The following is a 21,338-nucleotide window of genomic DNA, read 5'->3' on the forward strand; positions in this document are numbered from 1 at the left end:
ACCAAGGACTATAGTGTCATAAAATTGTCACTTTTCATGTATAAACTCTGCTATTCTCTGATCTGCTTAATTTATTAAGACTGGCTTTTACATGGCTGGAAACTTGGTTACAGCAGCTCCTATTTCTTATGTCTGTCACAGCTCTGCCACCAGAGTAGGACTGAATTTGTTTCCTGGCTCCTATTTAATAAATGCCAGGGAAAGACATTGAGTTACACTGGATTCAGGAAGGGTCAGGGGTCCACATTTGGCAACTCTCAAGTAAAACTCCCTGGTTAGTAAGAGTGTTCTGTGGTGGGGAGTGGGGGGTATTGCACTCTTTTTTAAGAAGAATTATTAAAGTTAGAAAAAATTCATCTGAAGAACTTGGCTATATTATGTTGTTATTTCTTTCTATGGCTTTAAAAGGAAGTCTCACCTATATATATCTAAAATAGAAACTATAATCCATCTTCTGTCTTTATCATTGGCCAATTTTGAGGATTGGACAGTAATGAAATATTGCAATGTAAATGATAAAAGCAAAGTAAGACAGTATTGCTTAATTGTTTCTCTTTCAGTATCTTTAAGTTTCCACTAACAAGAAAAAAAAGATTTAAGAAAAACTTTGAAAAGAGAAAGTTATTACCCCAAATCCCATTTACTTAATGTGTTTTTGCACATTCCGTTCTGAGTCTATTTCACAACCCCAAAATATGTATAAAGTTATAAACATATTTGCCTATCACTTTTTATTGTGCTTTTATTAGGATGCAAAAAATATTTTCTGACTTTTTAGATGGCAATTAGAATGATCATATAATGACTATTTATTTATTCCATAATGTTAATAGTTTATAATTTATACTGTATTTGTTGGATTGAGGGTAAAGGAAGAAAGCAATGGAGAATCTTTCTGCATCAATTTCTAAATGTGATAAGTAAGGAAAACTATCAGTCAATCAAATGTGAGTAAGAGTTCATTTTTAAGGCAAAAAGAATGGATTCTGGAAACAACAGAGTGGTTTTAATGTTTCCATATCTGTAAAAACAATTTGAAGAATTATAAAGCTTGTGCTTTTTGATCATTTAGAACAAAAAAATGGGGATCAATAAGAACCAATTTTGTTCACTAAGGAGAAACCCTATCAAACTAAGTTTGCTTCTTTTTGGGGTGGGGTTAGTGCCTTGATTTATCTGGAAATTCCATAACCAAAGGATATATTGATTTCAGCAAAGCAATTTTAAAAGGCTTCCATGTCATACATCTTGTGGCTAAAATGATGAATTTGCACCTAAGTGAGTTTGCAGTTGATTGAGCAACCATTGTAGTATGACAGCAAAACAATCTAAAGCAATCTTAGGCCCCATTAATAGATGTGTAATGTCCATAAAAAAGGGCATAATGGTCCCTTGGTTGTTAAAATTAATAGTGCTTGGTAAGGTTCCTGGCTGTCAGGTACCTTTTTTCTGTTCAAAGTCAGAACTATGGGGAAAATAAAAGAACAGATGAACAAACTTAAGAGGTCAAGGTGAAGCAACTTGAAGCTAACTAAGGATTTCAGGTATGGATGAAGAGTGGATTTTAAGCCAATTGACATTGGTAAGAGTATCAGACTAGATATAATTAGAATATTATGGTTTCTCTGAGGAATGGTATTGTATCTCATTGACTTTTTAAATTTCTTCTCATCCCTAAAGCCTAGAACAGAGAAAATACTCAGTAAACAATCAAGGAATTAAGGGTAAAGGTAAAATGTATATCACAAATTGGATTGCCTTCCCAACTGAGAAGATGCTCTATGAAATTCCTCTGTATAATTCCTCTGAATTAGTGTAAATGAATGCTACTACCTCTAGCATTGTGCAAAGAGAATGTTCCAATAGCGGAGAGTTTATAATCACCCTATCAAACTCTTCCTTTTTTTGATAAGAAACTGAAACCCTAGAGAAACCAATATGTTTGTTAAGGATCCCATAGCTAATTAGAAACATAATTGGTTAGGAAATGCTGGTATCTTAGACCAGCAGCAGCAGAGCTCTTTCCTTGCCTCCTTCCTGCTCTCTTACTCCATATATCAGCTGCTTTAGAGACCATTCCTTAATACATTTTCCATCTGATCACTTGATGTAAATGGACTCATGTAATCCCTGTCATTACACTTTGCCTTCCAAATTAATCTGCATTCTTATTGTTATACCTATTTAGTCACCAACATTCTCCCTGAACCCTTCATTTATCTGAAATTTTGGTCCTCAACCATATTTCTAGTTTTTTTTTCTCTTAAAAAGCCAAAGATAATGGTTTCATTAGTTATCTCTTATTGTATAAGAGACTACTTTAAAACTAAGATGTTTTAACTACAAACATTTATAATCTCAGTTTCTATGGAGAAAGAATCTGAGAGCTACTTAGCTGAATACATCTGGTTTAAGCTCTCTCATGATGTTTCAATTAAGATATTGGATGGCTGCAGTCTCATCTGAAGGCTCAACATGAAACATCTATTACAAACTCATTAACACAGTTGTTGGCAGACCTCAGTTCCTAAGTGACCATTGGCCAAAGGATTCAGTTCCTCACCACATGTACCTTTCTGTAGGTTGCTGAGTGAGATGGAAGTCATTGTCTTTTATTACCCAGTCTTGGAATTTACAAACCATTTGCAGTACATTATTTGTCACATATACCTTCTTGGTACAGTGTGAGAGAATGTGAATATCAAGAGTTAGTGATGGGGCTGGGGTTGTGGCTCAGCAGTAGAGTGCTCGTCTCACATGCGTGAGACCCAGGGTTCGATCCTTAGCACCACATAAAAAATAAATGAGTGAAATAAAGGTATTGTGTCCAACTACAACTAAAAAATAAATTAAAAAAAAAAGTTAGTGATAATTGAAGTCTGGCTAAAAAGTTAGTGATAATTGAAGTTAGTGATCTTGAAGTCTGGCTCCCACAAGGGTATAGGAATGCTCTTTGTAGAAAAATTAAAAATTTATTTTAAAAGGTAATACATTTATGAAATTAAAAAAGCAAAATAATATAAAAATATTTAATACAATTTCCAATCTGGCCCTCATCCCTTCCCGTTTCCCTGGTAATCATTTAATAAAGTTTCTTGTATATTGATTTAGAATAGATGCTGGAAATTTTTTTAAATAAAGAGTCAGGTATTTTAGGCTGTATAGACCATACAATCTCTCCTATAACTACTCAGCTCTATTCTTGTAGCATGAAGGCATTCATTCATTTGCAATAGTAAACAAGAGAACAAATAAAACATGACAAATAAAATATGACAATAAAACTTTATGTATCAACACTGACATTTGAATTATTAAAAGTAACTTTCTAATTTCCTGTGTTGTAAAATATTATTCTTTTAATTTTTAACTGACATTTAAAAATTGTGAAAATCATTAGCTTGGAGGCTATATTAAGATAGGCTGATATTGCCCATTGGCAATAGTTTGCTTACATTTATTCTAGACTTTCTTTATGCAAAGAATATATGAATATATAGCCAAGAATATATGAATATATAGTCTTACAAGAATATATGGACACAAGAATATATAATATATAGTCTTAGTTTTTCTCCATTAGGGTCATTAAATGATTCTGGATCTCTCTAGAGTAAGCTTGTTATCTATAGTCTCTGAATTTTTTGTTGCTGGAAATTCTGTTATTTGCCATAGGTGTTCATCAGCCATTCAAAATGCATACCTCTTTATAAGACTGGGCCTCTCCTCTTCCCCTTTTTCAGGATGAGGAAATGCTTAGTATATAATATCCTGAATCAATAGGGCCAAATCATATTTGGAGCATATCTTGTAGACTCTATCAGGCGTTATCTTGTCCACCTCCCTATTCCTTTCTCTATTTTAGACAATGAATCTGAAGTATAGAGTTTAAGGAAAATTTTTATTTTACTAAGGGGAGAGGTATTACCACAACTCAGTCAAGAAGTCTTATGTTGGTATAGGTCATAAATAATGGGAAAATGAAAAATTAGAGAATTGCAATGTCCATTGTCATTGAAGCTTCCAATTTCTATTTCTTCGCCTGGTAATTGACAGTGGCATGTTTCTAGAAGCTTGGGTCTGCAATTTTTGTTTAAAAGACCATATTGGATGTAACATGACTATTAATAGAAATGTGGCTAATAGGAAGTTGATGGCTTCTAGGGGACATCAGAAGTCAGAGAGGACCCAGGAGTGATGGGTTTGTGCTAGAAAGGGGGATTTGATGGCTACTGCATAAATAAAGCATAAGTTTCTGTGTCTGGTTCTTCCTTTTCTTTTCTCTTAAATTCATGGTTTGGGGCAGGGTTTTAGTGATATGGAAAGAAAAAGGATGAGTAAGGGACAACATGTATTATAACTTTTCATTTAATGTGTCCTAATAACCGTCTTTTTTTCCATCTTGTGGGCTTGGTAGAAAAAGCATGTCTTGTATTTAATAGTACCTTGAAGACATGTTGCTGTTTTGTTGTTAACAACTGTTGTTGTCAGTGCTAGGAAGAGGATGATTAAAAGGGAAAGCAATAAGAAGCTAATATGGCAAGTATGTTGGTGACAATTTGAGGAGACCAAACTTTTTGTACTGTTCCCAAAGCTAATATGAAATATGCCTCCTTTTTCTCTTGCTTCATGTAGTGATTGCTGATTGTGGAGTTGGGGATGGGGAGTAGACTATATCAGATCTGTCTCCAAGAGTGGATAATCCTGGCTGTATTACACCATTTTCTTCCTTCGCTTGAGCTGTGTACTCTATATATTTTACTATTCTCTAGTAATATTTTATTTAAACTTTGCTTCCTAACTTTAATTCTATGTTTTTGAGGGGGGGGGGGTACCAGGGATTGAACTCAGGGGCACTCGACAACTAAGCCACATCCCCATCCCCTCTTTTGTATTTTGCTCAGAGAAAGGGTCTCACTGTGTTGCTTAGCACTGCACAGTTGCTGAGACTGGCTTTGAACTCGTAATTCTTTTATCTCAGCTTCCCAAGCCACTGGAATTACAGGCATGCACAACCATGCTTGGCTATCTTTAATTCTTATATAGTGATTTTCTTCCCTCCACCTATTCTTCCTACTGGCTTAGTGCCAATTTAAAAATCAAACTTCTTTTATTATTTGTTTTTTGGTAGCACTCGTTTTTTGGCTTCATAAATTCACTCAACAAGCTATTATGTCCAGACTAAAAGCATGACATTGAGGAGAGGGTACTGAGCTACATCTCCAGATCTTTTTACTTTTTTTATTTTAAGACAGAGTTGTTGTGGCTGACCTCAAACTTGCAATTCTCCTGCCTCAGCCTCCTGAGTCACTGGAATTACAGGCATATGCCACTATCCCAGCTAAAACATACATTTTGAGGCTCACTTTCTAGCAAGGAAAGATATAACATAAAAAATAGATATTATCACTAAATAAATATCGTATTTTGAAAAATAGTGTCTCATCTCTTACTTCCAAGAAGATAGTATAAAATTTATTTTCCTTATTCCTCTTGACAACTCTAACTAAAAATCCCTGGATATTACATATATAATACAAATATAATGGAAAAGTGAAGAGAAGTTGTCAGACAGACCTCAAGGAATGACATGATGGTGAGTTCTCTGGAGTTTGTTTTCCCCTTATATATCCCAGACTTGAAACTGAAGCATCCAATAACCTGGAAGTACCAATGACTGTAGACCAAAGAAGCTCCCCTCAAAATTCACTTCTCTCTAGCCAAAGGACTAATAGAACAATGTAGCTAGACAAAAAACTTACAGAATAACTACTTTGTCTTAGCCACCACCACAAAAATTTGCCCTACTGTTCATAATAACAAAGGCCAGGTGGAAAGCCTAGATTTCCACCTTCATAAGCATTTAATGTGGTTCCCCACCACTCTTGCCAGGATGGTGTCTAAGTAGGGAAACTGGACTTTCATTCCCATTGCCTGGTATTGATGTGACTTTTTCCCCTTTTGCTGCAGTGTCACCGGAGCCTTTGAGCAACAATAACTAATACCCCTACCCAGAATTAATGAAGAGCCTTCCTTAGGCATCAATGTAGGCTTAGTGGTCAACTTGGACTTTTAACTACACTTGGCAATAATGCAGTAGTGCCCTCACTTCCCATGCCAAAGCAATGCGTTTAAAAAGCCAGTAAAGTAAAAACAGGTTTAAACTGGGTGCAATGGCATGCATCTGTAGTTCCAGCTATTCAGGAGGTTGTGACAGGAGGATCCTTTGAGCCTAGGAGTTTGAGTCCAGCCTACACAACATAGTGAGACCCCCATCTCCAAAACAAAATTAAATAAAACCAAGAGAAGCAACAATAACAAAACCAGAATGTTTAAATAAGACCTAGAGTTTTATAACATGAAAATTTCTAGGTTTCAATAGAAAATTGAAAAGAAATCAAGATCTCAAAATGAACAACAACAAAATAGACAATCTATAGATAAAAAATTAGATTTAATTAAGAAAAATATTATAATAGTCATGAAAGAAATGCTTCAGTGAGAAGCATTTCTCACTGAATTTTGAAACAAATGAAAAAAAATATAAAATCCCTACAAAGTAATGAAAGGCATAAAGAGGAACCAAATGGAAAATTTAAACACTGAAAAATGCAACAACTGAAACAAAAAGCTTAGTTGATAAGATTAAGAGCAGAATGGAGAGAAAAGAGAAAAGAACTTAATGAACTGCAAAATATCAATAAAGCATAACTTCAAAAGGGTGGAAGAGAAGAAGAGAACATCGTCCTTAGAGTTTTGGAGAGAACAGGATGAGGATGATAAAGTACTTGAAGATATAATGGTTGAAAATTGCTAAGATTTAAACCTGAAGATTCAAAAACCTGAGTGAACTTCAAACTAGTCTAAAGAATCCACACCAAGATACATCATGATTACAGAGAATTTGTGGTGAGCAGACCTAATCTAAACAAATGGCTAAAGAAAATTCTCTAAATGGAAGTGAAATGACAAAACAAGAAACTTGGAACATTAGATAGGGAGAACGTAGAAAGCAAAAATATGAGTAAATACAATAGGCTTTTCTCCTCTTGAATTTAATTTTTTTGCATATAAAGCAAAACTTATAACAACTCTGATGTGATTCTAATGTAAGCAGAGAAAATATTTGAAACAAAACAGAGGGGGGTAAAGAAATGTAAAGCGAGTAAGATTTCTTTATTTCACATGAACTGGTAAGATGATAACACCAGTAGACTAGGATAAGCCACATGTATGTATTTTAATTCCTACAACAACCAATAAAAAGCTATAATGAAGAGATACATTCAAAATCACTGTTGATATGGGCTAGGCAGAGGGAGTGCTATGCCTGTGGAAGTCCCTGAGGCAGCCTCAGCAGAGGAGAAGTAGGAAATGAAAAATAAAATGACTAGTCTGGAGAAAACTGAAGAAGCAAAATTGAAGACAAGATATCCTCATCTGGGACAAAAGTCTGGAAGTTCAGTTTTTTTAAGGAAATTATTGTAGAAAGGGCAAAAATTATTTTGACTCTGGGAATTGCAACATAGCAAAAGCAGCGATGAAAAACAAGCAACTTCCCACTGTAGCCCCAGATAATACAGAGGTCACTGGTGACCACATTCCCTCTCCACAGCAGCTTCCTCAATGGAAACCATCCCTTGTTGCTAGCAAGTGACTGGCTGATTAAAAGAGCTGACCTGCATGAATTTTCTAATTCCCATTATTTCTCCTTCATATATTATTTATTCACTTTTTATTTCCTTTCATTCACTAAATCATTTGAGACTATTGGCTTTGCAGGTAGTGAGAGTATATGCTGTGATTGTAAGGGAAAATACATGCGAAGAGGTTTTGATTAGTTTTAACAGTACACTGATGAAAAGGATGCATTAGAGCAACATAAGTAATCTACTTGAAAATATATGTCAATGTATAAATCCCTGAGGAAAACTAACATAAATACCTATACATGAAACTAAATCAACATACAAGACATTGAAGAGGTGAAGATTACTGTATGATTAAGACCTGGCTTTTTGAATCTCAACACTTGGAAAAGGGAAACAAAGACTTTTCATATCATTAGAGAAAAACACAATCAATTTGGAGGAAAATAAATGTTAGAACAAGAACAACAACAAAAAATTGTATATATTACCTAAGTCCTAGTGTAGGACTGGTTCCAACAAGTAACAAGCAAATTTTACAATTTTAATGTTTGGGTCTTCCTCACTTCATCTTAATTATAGCTATGTATGCTTCTTTTATTTAATGTAACCATGTAACCTCTGTATTGATTTTGATTTTTTTTTTTTTTGGTACTGGGGATTGAACCCAGGGGTGCTTAACCACTGAGCCACACCCCCAACCTTTTAAAATATTTTATTTAGAGACAGGGCCTCTCTGAGTTGCTTAGGGTCTTGCTAAATTGTTGAGGTTGACCCTGAACTCAGGATCCTCCCACCACAGCCTCCTAAACCATTGGGATTACAGGCTTGTGCCACCATGCCTGACTGTATTGATTTCTTCTGTATTTTCCTTTTGGATTTTGTAAAGCAAAATTTTAAGACCATAAGTTGGAAGAAAATTCACATAATTCAAACATAAATAGAAGGGACTCCAAAAGATTTGTATAATTGTGCTTGAACTTGAATGCCCTTAAGCCTGTTTGAGTTTTAATAATAGAATTTTGCTTGGGCAATATTTGTCCATTCTGGTGTGATTTATGTGACTTCAGTACTTAACAGCTGCCCTTAAAGCTGGTATTCTTATTTAGTTCTGTAGTGTTAAAACCTTTTATTGTTGAAGATGTGAATAAAGTATGCATGTGCATCGACTGTTGAATTCACTTTTGTGCCATTTTTGTACATACAGTAGTTTTACAGAAAAATCACTATAAATAAAATAGAATTCTTTTTAAAAATGTTTAAGTAGGGGCTGGGGTTGTGACTCAGAGGAAAAGCACTCACCTAGCAAGCATGAGGCACTGGGTTCAATCTTTAGCATCCCATAAAAATTAAATGGAGGCATTGTGTCCACCTACAACTAAATGTTTAAAAATGTTTAAAATGTTTTAAAACAAAAATGTTGATAAATTAAAACAAAAAGTTTAAGTAACTAAAAGAAGGTAAGAAGAAAACAGAGAAACCAAAAATATAACAGGAAGTAAGAAATGAAATGGAAGGCTTTTAAGCCCTAAGATATACACTAATTAAAAGACAGAAACTGGAGCAATAGATTCTAAAACATGATCTAACAACGTGTTATCTCCAGGAAACTCATTCAAATGCAACAATATAGGCTGGTTGAAAGTAACAGAATAAAAAAAAAAACAAAGGATACCATGAAATATTTAATCAAAGGAAATCAGAACTAGTTATAATAATAAAACCAGAATTGAAGACAGGCAGTCAGTGCAGATAGGCAAAGGTTCCATCCACAGAATGGAGGCCAGTTTGGGTCCAGGAGATGGGGTCTGAGGAATTGAAATGTCAATGCCTTCAGAGGCCTTCCTCTACCCTTATCAGGATAACCTGCCCCTGCTCCAACCTGTTGCCAAGATAACCTATTCCAGGGATTGTCTCTCCCTACAGGGAGTTGTGAAAGTTATTGTGAAAGTTGTTAATTAATGTGTCCTGGGTCCCCTTCCTGCCAGGATCACTCCACCTTGGCCCCTCTAGCCCATCTGCTTCTCACGTTTTGGCCAACTCATCTGGGCCATCTCCTGGGCCTAGTTACATATGCAGGAAGGAGAGAGATAAGAGGAAGAGAGCAGGAGAACAAAGTAAGCCTAGGATATATAAAAAAGGAAAAATGCTCTCACTTCTTGGAATACCAGGATACCAGTTATGTCCCCCTTCTCTTCCGGAAGAAGTCTATGTTACCCCTTTTAAAATAAAACTTGCTTTATATGCTTGCCTCTGTGTACTCCTCTAATGTTACACTTCAACATGTGAGGATCAGAACTTGTTACTGTTAACCGGCAGTATCAATAATATCAGACAAAATAGACTGAAGCAAAAAAAAAAAAAAAAAAAAAAAGAAAAATTACCAGAAACAGAGAATACAGAGTGATAAAGGTTCAATACACCAAGAAAACATAACAATTCTAAATGTATATGAACCAAATAATGGAGCTGCAAAGATATGAAGCAAAACCTTATAGCACTGAAAGGAGAAATAAATTAATCCATAATTATATTTGGATACTTCAACACCCTCCTCTCAAAAATTGATGGAACAACTAGACGCAGAATCAACACTATATATATATATATATATATATATATATATATATATATATATATATATATATATTTCCATCAAAAAATATATATATACACCTCAGTAGTACCTAACCAAGAGAATTTAATAGATTTTTAATAGACTTTTATAGAGCATTTCACCCAACAATAGTAGAACACACATCCGTTTCCACAACCCACAGTCTAGATACTCAAATATCAAGGTAGACCATATCTTTGGCCATGAAACAAACTAAACAAATTTAAAAGAATTGAAATTATACAGATTGTGGTATTCAGCTGTAATGGAAAGAAACTAGATATCAATAGCAGAGGGATGGCAGGCAATTTCCCGAAATTTTGGAAAAAAATCAATAAACAACACACTTTTAACAATTCATGAGTCAAAATGATAAGTTCCATGAAGTTTAAGATAGTGCATTATTAAACTGTATAAAAAAGAAAATAAATCAACGTGTGTTAGATGCAGCTGAAGCAGTACCTAGAGGAAGACTTACAGCGCTAAAATGCATACATCAGAAGAGTCTCCAGTCAATAATAATAATTTAAAAAAAAACTAGAGGGAGAGCAATATAAGCTAAAAGTTTAAGGAAGAAAATAATAAAATAAGTAAATCTGAAAAACAAAAACAATAAAGACAAATCAGTGAAATAAAAAGCCAGTTCTTTGAAAAGAACAATAAAATTGACAGACTAACAGAAAAAAAAGAGAGAGAAAACACAAACAACTTTATATACATAAATTTGACAAGTTAGACTAAGTGGACCAATTCCTCAAGAAACATAAATTACCACAACTCAACCAAAACAAAATAGCTAATTTGAGTATCTGCATAGCAATGGAGAGAATTGATTTTATAATTTTAAAACTCCAAGACAAACATTTCTATTATCTGATGATTTATTTGGAGAATTAAATTGAATTAGCATCAATCTTACATAATTTTTCCAGAAAATGAAAGCATTTCGTATTTTATTTTATGAATATTTTTATTAAAACCAAAAAGTACAAATAATTTACAGAACAAAGTCTAAAATTAATATAGATGAAAAGAACTCCTTAATAAAATATTAACAAATAAAATCCAGCAATATATTTTAAAAATATACTTCAAAGTCAAATGGGGTTTATTCCAGGGATGCAAGGCTCTTTCAACACTTGAAAAGCAATCAATGTAACCCACTCTATTAACAGATCAAAGAAGAGATTTGATTTATCAAGTGATACAAAATAGCATCTGAAAAATTCCAATATTGCCTATGATAAAACTCAGAAAAACAGGAATAGAGTGGAACTTTATTAACTTGATAAAAGATATCTACCTAACCTATATTTAATATACTTAAACCCATACTTAACAAAACCTATACTTAATATGCATTTAGTAATGAAAGACTATATGCTTTTACCCTGAGATTAGGAGCAAGTCAAAGATGCCTGTTTTTACCACTCTTATTCAACATAATGCTGGAAAATTAAAACTCTGCAATTAGGCAAGAGGAGGAAATAAAATCCATATAGAACATAAATAAATACTGTTCCTATTTACAAATGACATACTTGTCTATGTAGAAAATCTGAAGGAATTTACAAACCAAAATCAAAATAAGACCTGAAAAATGGGCTTATCAAGGTTGTAGGATACATAGTCAATGTATAAAACTTTATTGTATTTATTTATATACACCAGCAATGAACATGTATACATTAAAATGAAAAAAATAGAGTATCATTTATAATTGTTTAAAAAAGTGAAATGCTTAGGTATAAACCTAACAAATATGTATAAGCTTTGTATATTGAAAATTATAAAATACAAATGAAAGAAATAAAAGAAAATCTAAGTAACAGAGACAGATACCATGTTCATTGATTGGAAAACTAGATATAATAAACATGTCAATTTCCTACAATTTGGTGTACAAGTTTAACACAATTTCTATCAAAATTTCAGAAAAAAATTGTAGATACAAAAGAATTATTCTAAAAGTTACATAAAAATGTAAATAAAGTAGAATAAATAAATGAATTTTGAAAAAGAAATAAAGTAGAAAGACTGACTAACTTCAAGATTCTTAGACAACTACATTAATAAAAAATGAGCAGTATTGGCAGAGGGAAGGACAATAAACCAGTGAACAAAAACAGAACCTAGAAATAGCCCCACACAAATATGCCCAATTGATTTTTGACAAAGGTGTAAAACAATTCAATAGAGGATAGGTTTTTCAGAAAATGGTGTTGGAGCTCTTGAGCATCTTAGGGAAAAAAAAAAAAAGGACCTCAAACTTCATCTCATACCTTATATAAGAATTAACTCAAAATTGATTACAGAATTAAAGTGCAAAACTTAGAACCATATACCTTCCAAAACAAACAAAAAATCTTCAGGATCTAATATTGACAAAATCCAGAATCTAGGGCTAGGCTGGAAGTTCTTAGATTCAACACCAGAAACCACACCTAGAAAAATTGATAAATTGTAGTTGGAGTTTGTTAAAATTAAAATTTGTTCTGTGAAAGATCTACTTAAGAGGATAAAGAGACAAACTATAGGGAGATGTCTTTTTGTTTTTTCTTTCTTTCTTCTTCCCCTTCTCCCTCCCTTTCTTCCTTTCACAGTACTGAAGTTTGAACCTAGGCTCCCACATGCTAGATAAGTGCTCTACCACTGAGCTACATCTCCCAGTCTAAAGAAAAACTGTAGGTGGGAGAAAGTATTTGTAAACCACATATTTGACAAAAGACTAGATTCTAGAATACAGAAAGAACTCTCAAAACTCACCAAACTAAGTTAGAAAACTATCAAAAGACAGATATTTCAACAAAGAGGAGATACAGATGTCAAATAAGCATGTGATATCTGATATTATTAGTCAGGAGAAAATGCCAATTAAAGCCACAATGGTATATTAATGAGATATCTGGACCCGTCAGACTGGCTAAAATTTAAAATAATGATAACAACAAATGTTTGTGAAGATGCAAAGAAATACTAATTGCTGATGGGAATGTAAAATACACAGTCACTCTGGAAAATAGTTTGGCAGTTTGTTAAAAGAAAATTAAGGGCTGGGGATGTGGCTCAGGCGGTAGCGCGCTCACCTGCCATGTGTGCGACCCGGGTTCAATCCTCAGCACCACATACCAACAAAGATGTTGTGTCCGCCGAGAACTAAACAATAAATATTGAAAATTCTCTCTCTCTCTCCTCTCTCGCTCTCTCTTTAAAAAAAAGAAAAGAAAAGAAAATTAAGCATGATTTTTAATTTGGCAGTTTGTTAAAAAAGAAAAATATAAGAAATTTGATCCAATAATTATATTCCTGGACATTATCCTGGAGAAATGGAAATATATTCACTCAAAAACCTATGCAAAATTGTAGTAGCTTATTTGTAATAGTTCAAAACTTTAAACAACCTAGATGTTATTCAGTAGGTTAATCTTTGAACTACTGTGGTGCATTCAAACCATGGAATACTGTTCAGCCCTGGAAATTAATGGACTATTGACACAAACATCTTGGATGACTTTTTGGAAAATTATACCAAATGAAAAAATACAACTAATCCTGAGAGGTTAACATATTATGAGATTGCATTTACATAATCTTCTTGAAGCTAAATATTATAGAAATGGAGAACAGGTTAGTGGTTGCCAAGGGTGAAATTTTTGATGGAGAGCAAAGAAGAAAAATGGATGTGGCTATAAAAGGAGAACTTGAGGGATCCTTGAGATGATGGAAATGTTCTGTTTTATTTGTATCCATTGTCAGTGTTCTAGTTATGATGAAGTACTATAGTTGTAAAATATATCATCATTAGGAAAATTGGGTAAAAGGCACATGGTATCCCTATGCATCAATTATTTCATTTACAAGTTTAGTTAAAATGAATTTATAATTTAGTTAAACAAACAAAGTAGTTCAAGGTAAAGGGGACTGGGGATTCTGGACTTATTTGAAGAAAGAGGGTATGATTTTAGAATGTTCAAAGAATGTCTAATTCAAACAGTGACATATGAGCTAGGACCACCATAGTTCATTTTCTGTTGCTAGTAACACAATGTTACAGACTAGCAAAACTTAAAGAAAAGAGGTTTATTTTGGCTCATAGTTCTGAGGGGCTAAATTTGAGGGGCCACACTAACTAGTTTTCTTTATCAGCTTTCCATTACTATGACAAAATACTTGAGATGATCAAGGTTTCTGAAGAAAAGGTTTATTTTGGCTCACAGTTTGAAAGGTTTCAGTCCATGGTTGGTTGGTTCTGTTGATTTTGGGCCTGTGGCAAGACAGAACATCATGGTGGGAAATGTGTAGTGGAACAAAACTGCTCACTTCCTGACAACTGGGAAGCAGTCCAGTATCCTATTATTCTCTTTTAAGAGCACATCCTCAGTGGCATAAGTTCCTTCCACTAGGTCCCACTTCCTAAAGGTTTCACCCTTCCCGATTGTGCCACAGACTAGAGATGAAGCTTTCAATACATGGGCCTTTGGGGAACCTTCCATATCTAGACCATAGAACTAGAGTATAGAAAGAAATAAAGGATAACAGGTAGCTCAGAGAGCCAGGTTTGGATTCTAATTGAAACATTATCCAAATTGAAGTAGTTCCATAAGGCCCCACTTTCACTTCTACTGGCCATAGTTAAAGCAGAACATACCTGTATCCATGGGTTCTGAGTATTAGACTTCAGATCACTCCTGCTGGTGCCCATTAAAACTACATGCCTTCACCATCACTTCTACCAGAACACCAGTTCCACATACACAGTGCCACTCTCTTCATGCTTTTCTCTATATAATTCAAATCTCATGTGGTTGTTTCTGATTGGCCATTATTTGAAGGAGAATCTGAGAAAATCTATTTTCTTGAAATGAGATTTATGATATGAGATTTCTCTTAACATAGGAAGAATTTTCAAAAGATGCTAGGCAGCCCAAAATGACAAACAACCATAACGGTAACCTGGTGTTTTATATAACCCTACTCTTGCCCAGTCCAGTCCCCCGAAGTGTACTATCCAATTTAGTAGCTACTAGCAACATGAACTTAATAAGCACTTGAAAATATTTATTTTGAGAATAAAACTTAATAAGCACTTGGCTAGTGTGTATTGAGATATGCTATAAGAGTAAAATACACATAGGATTTTGAAACTTGGTATAAAAAATTAAAATTTCACTAAAAGTTTTATATTAATTACATGTTGAAACAAGTTTTAGTTATGTTGGTAATTAATTTATAATGTTATTTAATGTAATAATTCTTATTTTTACTTCTTGTGTTTAATAGAAATTTTAAAATTACAAACCTAAGTTGCATTTGTGACTCACCATTATAATTCTGTTGGACAGAGAAAGTCTGGAGTACAGATCTTGAATTTAGTGCTTCCTTATAGCTAAACACTCGCATGTAGTAAATTTTCACTTTCTAGTTTATAATTACCAACTTTTACCTTAAAAGAGGAATAAAAAGGTAGATAATAGAACATCATGGAAGATATTCACTTAATAAATTTCCCTTCACTCAATGGAGAAGGACTGTGACTGCACTGATTTCATAAAATTTCATCACAGGGCACTGGTCCCAACTCCTGAAGAATAGACTTTGAAAAAAAAATGTCTGCGCTGATAAGTGACGTCACAGTTGGGCAAAGGAATATGTGCTAATGAACCATGCAAAGCTCCAGTCACTAAAGTTTGGGGTTTACAGATGTGTTTTTATGGATCCTTATTTACCATGAACATTTAGTTGGTAATTGGAGCACAAATCGTCTGTTAAAATAGTTATTTCAGCTTTCCCCTGACCATCATAATCTTCTGGTAATCCCTCTTTTGGCCCTCTCCAGCTGTCTGTCCCTTATTCAGAGAGAGGCCAGCTTCCCCTTTGCTGTCGTGAGTGAAGGCTGAACCTTAATGTGTGGCCACTTACATAGCTTCTCAGCTTTCTCGTCAAAAAAGAGGCCAAACCATTTTATATGACCACTGGCTTCTCCAAGTGTGGATAAGCAACTCTGTCCACATCCAGAGCAGATGCTTCTGCTAACAATGATGACATAAATAAATAATTTCCAGTTACTGAGTACTAAGTCCATGCCAGGAACTGTACTAAATGCTTTATCTGCCTTGGCAGATAGCAACAATCCTCACAACAAACATGCAAGGAAGGTACTATTACTATACTCAATTTACACACAAGTAAACTGATGATCAGAGAGAAGAAGGGAAAACGTTTCTGAAGTCACCCAGTTTGAGCACCTAATGGAGCCAGGATTTAAACCAAGTGTGTAGGAGAAGTATACTTAACTACTATGCCAGACTGCCTCCCTTGACTAGAATTCTTATGTGTTGACTTGAGGCAATGTCATCCAAATATTCTACTGGCAGCTGGACGAAGCTGCTTGCAGCAGGAAAGGCAAATTCTCCTGAGAGGGTAGATGAATGTGTACTCCGGAGGAGACTATGTTGTCTGCCTGTATTGCCTGTGCCCCTGGGGCTCAAAGAGGAGACTATGATTATTTAAGTTGAGAATTCACTCAGTTCAAAATAAAATTCTTATGGATAGAGTTTTCACTATTTTTAGTTCAATCCAGCTTTTATGGGAAGTTTAATCTAATTTAATTTAATTATATGAAATGTTAGTAAAAGATGTTCTGGAAGTTAGAATAGAACATATGACCCAAGGGAGGTGGGTAAGTCAATAATAAAATGTCTAATTGTGAGGGCTGTTGTAACACTGGGCTAGGTTGTATCTTCTTGGAAAACCCTAAGGATCAGTTAGATTTCTGTTTTCCAGGGGTGGTTTAGGTGTGAGATTCTCTGAGGAGGAACTCACATTTCCTTGTGATTCTTATTCTTAGTAAACTTACTTAAACTGTCAGTTCAGGTCTTTTGAGAAGCAGACACCAAAAAGGGTGTCTCTCTTGGAATTTTATTTTGAGAAACATCCTGGCAGAGTTAAGTTTGAAAGGTGTAGGAATAGACAGCAAGAACCTTCAACTGGTGATGCACGTCTGACACTTACGGAAGGAGAAGGAGGAAGAAAAAGAACTGAGCAGAAGGAGCCTCAAGCCACAGTGAAGTTCTGAGTCCTGGCCAGGTGGTAGGGAGCTTTAAGCAAAAATTCTCCATTAGTGAAACCCCATAATGTAGGGGACTGGCCTAGCTCTACTGCACCTTCTGTGCTTAGTCATTGTCTGGGTCAGGGGGGAGGGGTTGGGATGGAGAGCCTGGCTTCAGTGTGAATGCTGCCATGAATCTAAAGGTACAGCAGCTGGAGCCCATCAGAAAGCTATGCTTCTAGCAGCAGGTTCTCTTGAAGGGATCTGAGCAGGGCATCTCAATGTCTGCCCAGTTACACATTGCCTTGCCAAACGAACATTGTCTTAAAATTTACTATCCGTGTTAAGTGAATCAAGAAGCAGTCTTTTCATTTCAGTGGAATTTTCTTCTAAAAGTAAATGCCCTAAAATCTAAGTCATTATCTATAAAAATCCCTTTATCTCTTCCTTTCTAGACACCAGATCCAACTTTCTAGACATTTTTTTAATCTGTTAAAACTTTGCCATGTTTGTATCTAATAATTTTTCTAAGTATTTCAAATTTCTATCCTTATGTGAGCAGAAAGAACACTCTTATACATACTTCTCAATTTTATTTTTCTATAAACATTGACTAATCTAAAATGATTGTTAATTTTGTCTCTTTAATATATTTAAAATTTATCTTTTCTCTGTTCCTTATGCTGTTACATTAGCTGTTTCCTCATCCTCACTTTCTTACATTATTTTAGCAGCTTTCTATCTATCCTCCTTGCCTCTAGTTTTGTTGTTGTTTAGTTCACCTTCCAAACAATTACCAAACACAGATCTAACCTTTTTAGAGAATTTCAATGACTTACTAGCATTTAGAAGGAAAAAAAAAAAAAAAAACATCCAAGCTCCCCAGCATTAGAGGCCATTCACAAACTTATTTCTGCACCCCCTTACTAACTTTTATCTTCTATTCCTGCTCCACTTTCTCTTCAGTGGTATGGAATCAATCTGCACACTGCCTACCTATATAAATTTCTTTCACAGAATATACTTATCTTTGTCCATTTAACACACTACTACCAAAAATCTGCTCAGATACCATATTCTTTTTGAAGTTTTTCCTGATTTCTGGTCATCCACTCCTCTGCAGTCTGTAATTAGAAGCTCCATATTTTGTATTATAGCTAGTTATCTTCTTCTCTCAAAGGCCCAGGCTGAATTTAGTTTTATTTATCACCCTTGCAAATAGTGCACTGCTTAGCCCATAAGGGGTATTCAATAAATATTGGTCTAACAGAACCAAAATTTAATTGCAGTATTTGTATTGCCCACAGTGTCCACCACAGAGTCTTCTTATTGAACAGATATTTGTGTAATGAATAAAATGAAAATATACCTAAGGAATCATAAGAAACTCAGTTTCATTATTCAGTAAATGAATTTGTTGACATTGAGGTTTACATCTTTTTTTATTGGTGCATTTTAGTTATATAGACTAGGTTTCATTGTGGCATATTTATAATATCACACTTTGATATCCACCCAATATCACCCTTTCCATCATCTTTTTTCCCTTCTCCTGATCCCAACCCTTCCCCTCTAATAGTTTCTCTCTAATAATCTCTGCTACCATCATGTCTTTTTTGGTTTTTTTTCTATTTCTCTCTAGATTCCATATGTGATACTTGTCTTTATGTATTTGTCTTATTTTACCTAAATAATAATCTCCATTTTCCTGCAAATGTTCTTCTTCTTTTCCTTTTCTGTTTTCCTCTTTCTTTCTTTCTTTCTTTCTTTCTTTCTTTCTTTCTTTCTTTCTTTCTTTCTTTCTTTCTTTCTTCCTTCCTTCCTTCCTTCCTTCCTCCCTTCCTTCCTTCCTTCCTTCTTTCCTTCTTTCCTTCTTTCTTCCTTTCTTTCAATTGAACCCGGGGACACTTAATCACTAAGCCACATCCTCAGCCCCCTCTTCTTTTGTTTTGAGACAAGTGTCTCACTAAGTTGCATAGGGCCTTGTTAAGCTGATGAGGCTGGCTTTGAACTTGGGATCCTTCCTCTTCAGCCTTCCAAGTCATTAGGATTACAAAACGTTCTGCTGTCTATGTACCACATTTTCTTGATCCATTCATCTATTGTCAGGCATCTAGGCTAATTTCATAACTTGGTTACTTTGAATTGTGTTTCGATAAACATGGGCATGCCGGTATCTCTATGCTGACTTTAATTCTTTTGGGTCTATATGAAACAGTGGAACAACTGGGTTATATGGTGATTCTATTTTTAGTGTTTTGAGGAAACTCCATAATGATTTCCATTGTGGCCGTACTAATTTACAATTTTACTAATAGTGTCTAAGTGTTTCTTTTTCCTACATCTTGGTCAGAATTTAGTATTTTTTATATTCTTATTGATAGCCATTCTGACTGGAATGAGATAGAATATCAACATAGTTTTGATTTGAATTTCCCTGATGACTAAAAATGTTGAACATTTATTTATATGATGATTGATGGTTTTCCATCTTCTTTTGAAAAATATCTATTCGGTTCACTTGGTTTATTGATTGAATTTTTTTCTGTTGGTGTTAAGTTTTGAGTTCTTTATGTATTCTGGATAGTAATTCTCTGTAGGAAGAATAGCTGGACAAGATATTCTTTCATTCTGTAGGCTGTCTCTTCACTCTTTAAATGTTTTCTTTGTGGGCAGAAGCTTTTAAATTTGATGCAGTCCCATTTGTCAATTCTTGCTATTATTTCCTGAGCTGTTGGAATCCTATTCGAGAAGTCGTTGCCTGTGCCTATGTCTTGAAGTATTCACCCTGTTTTCTTGTAATAGTTTCAAAATTTCTAGATTATATTTACATCTTTGATCCATTTTGAGTTGATTTGGGTACAGGATGAGAAATAAGGATATCGTTTCAATCTTCTAAATATGATTATCCAGTTTGCCCAGCACTATTTGTTAAAGAGGCTATGTCTTCTTCAATGTATGTTTTTAGCGATTTTTTTTCAATAATAATATGGGTATATTTGCCTGGGTTTGTCTCTTTTATTCATTGATCTAAGTGCCTGTTCTTATGTTAGTACCATGCTATTTTGTTACTATGGCTTACCATTTTCATTACTTGAGAGCATTTGCCTTATTTGCTTTACTGCTGTGTCTACACCATTTATTTTTGTTATATATATATATATATATCATATATGTTATATTATATATATAATATTACATAATATTATATAATTGAGGGCCTGAGCAATTTTGCAAGAATGGCTATCATTCTTTTTCTATGTAATCTATACTTGAACAGTTATACTGGGGTGTATCTGCAGAAAAATGTTCCTGGTGACGTTTGACTGTTCTTCATTAAAATACCTTATGGGTTTTGCTATTGGAAAGACTTAAAGAGGGCTGGGGATGAGGCTCAAGCGGTAACACGCTGGCCTGGCATGCGAGGGGCGCTGGGTCCGATCCTCAGCACCACATAAAAATAGAATAACGATGGTGTGTCCATCGAAAACTGAAAAATAAATATTAAAAAATTCTCTCTCTCTCTCTCTCTCTCTCTCTCTCTCTCTCTCTCTCTCTCTCTCTCTCTTTAAAAAAAGAAAAAGAAAGAAAGACTTAAAGAAATCAAACTTCCTGGTTCCGTGCTTATCATTCTCTCTTATACAAATGTTGCTAGATGTTTATTTATTCATTAATTGTTTAGCTTATAGTAGTAAGTAAATAGTCCATGAAAAAATAATAAATAGTAATCATAAGAGTAGGTGCCTATTATTGTGGGTTTATGAAGACACCAAATTAGTTGACTTAATCTCATAACAACTCTATGAGGAAAAAATATTATTTTCTTTTAAAGATGAAGATTTGATACTCAGGGAAGTTAAGTGGTGGTGCTAGGATTTGAAGATAGACTTTTCCACAATTGAGTCTAGAATCATTTCTTTTAGAATAATTCCCACCCCACTCATCTGAATATTACTGATATAATTTATATTTGTTGAGTTTTTCTACTAGTCTAGGAATATGATGATAAAAACTACTAAATTAG

The 21,338-nt window shown here is 34.3% G+C and overlaps 1 protein-coding gene and 1 pseudogene across 1 annotated transcript in view; both read left to right on the plus strand.

Moving 5' to 3' along the window:
- Positions 1–21,338, plus strand: part of Hpse2 (heparanase 2 (inactive)) — a 629,942-nt gene that overhangs the window by 233,348 nt on the left and 375,256 nt on the right. The window lies entirely within an intron of this gene.
- Positions 7,327–7,657, plus strand: LOC101961178 (cAMP-regulated phosphoprotein 19 pseudogene; annotated as a pseudogene).

Source organism: Ictidomys tridecemlineatus, chromosome 1 (genome assembly GCF_052094955.1).
Source record: "Ictidomys tridecemlineatus isolate mIctTri1 chromosome 1, mIctTri1.hap1, whole genome shotgun sequence".
NCBI lineage: Eukaryota > Metazoa > Chordata > Mammalia > Rodentia > Sciuridae > Ictidomys > Ictidomys tridecemlineatus.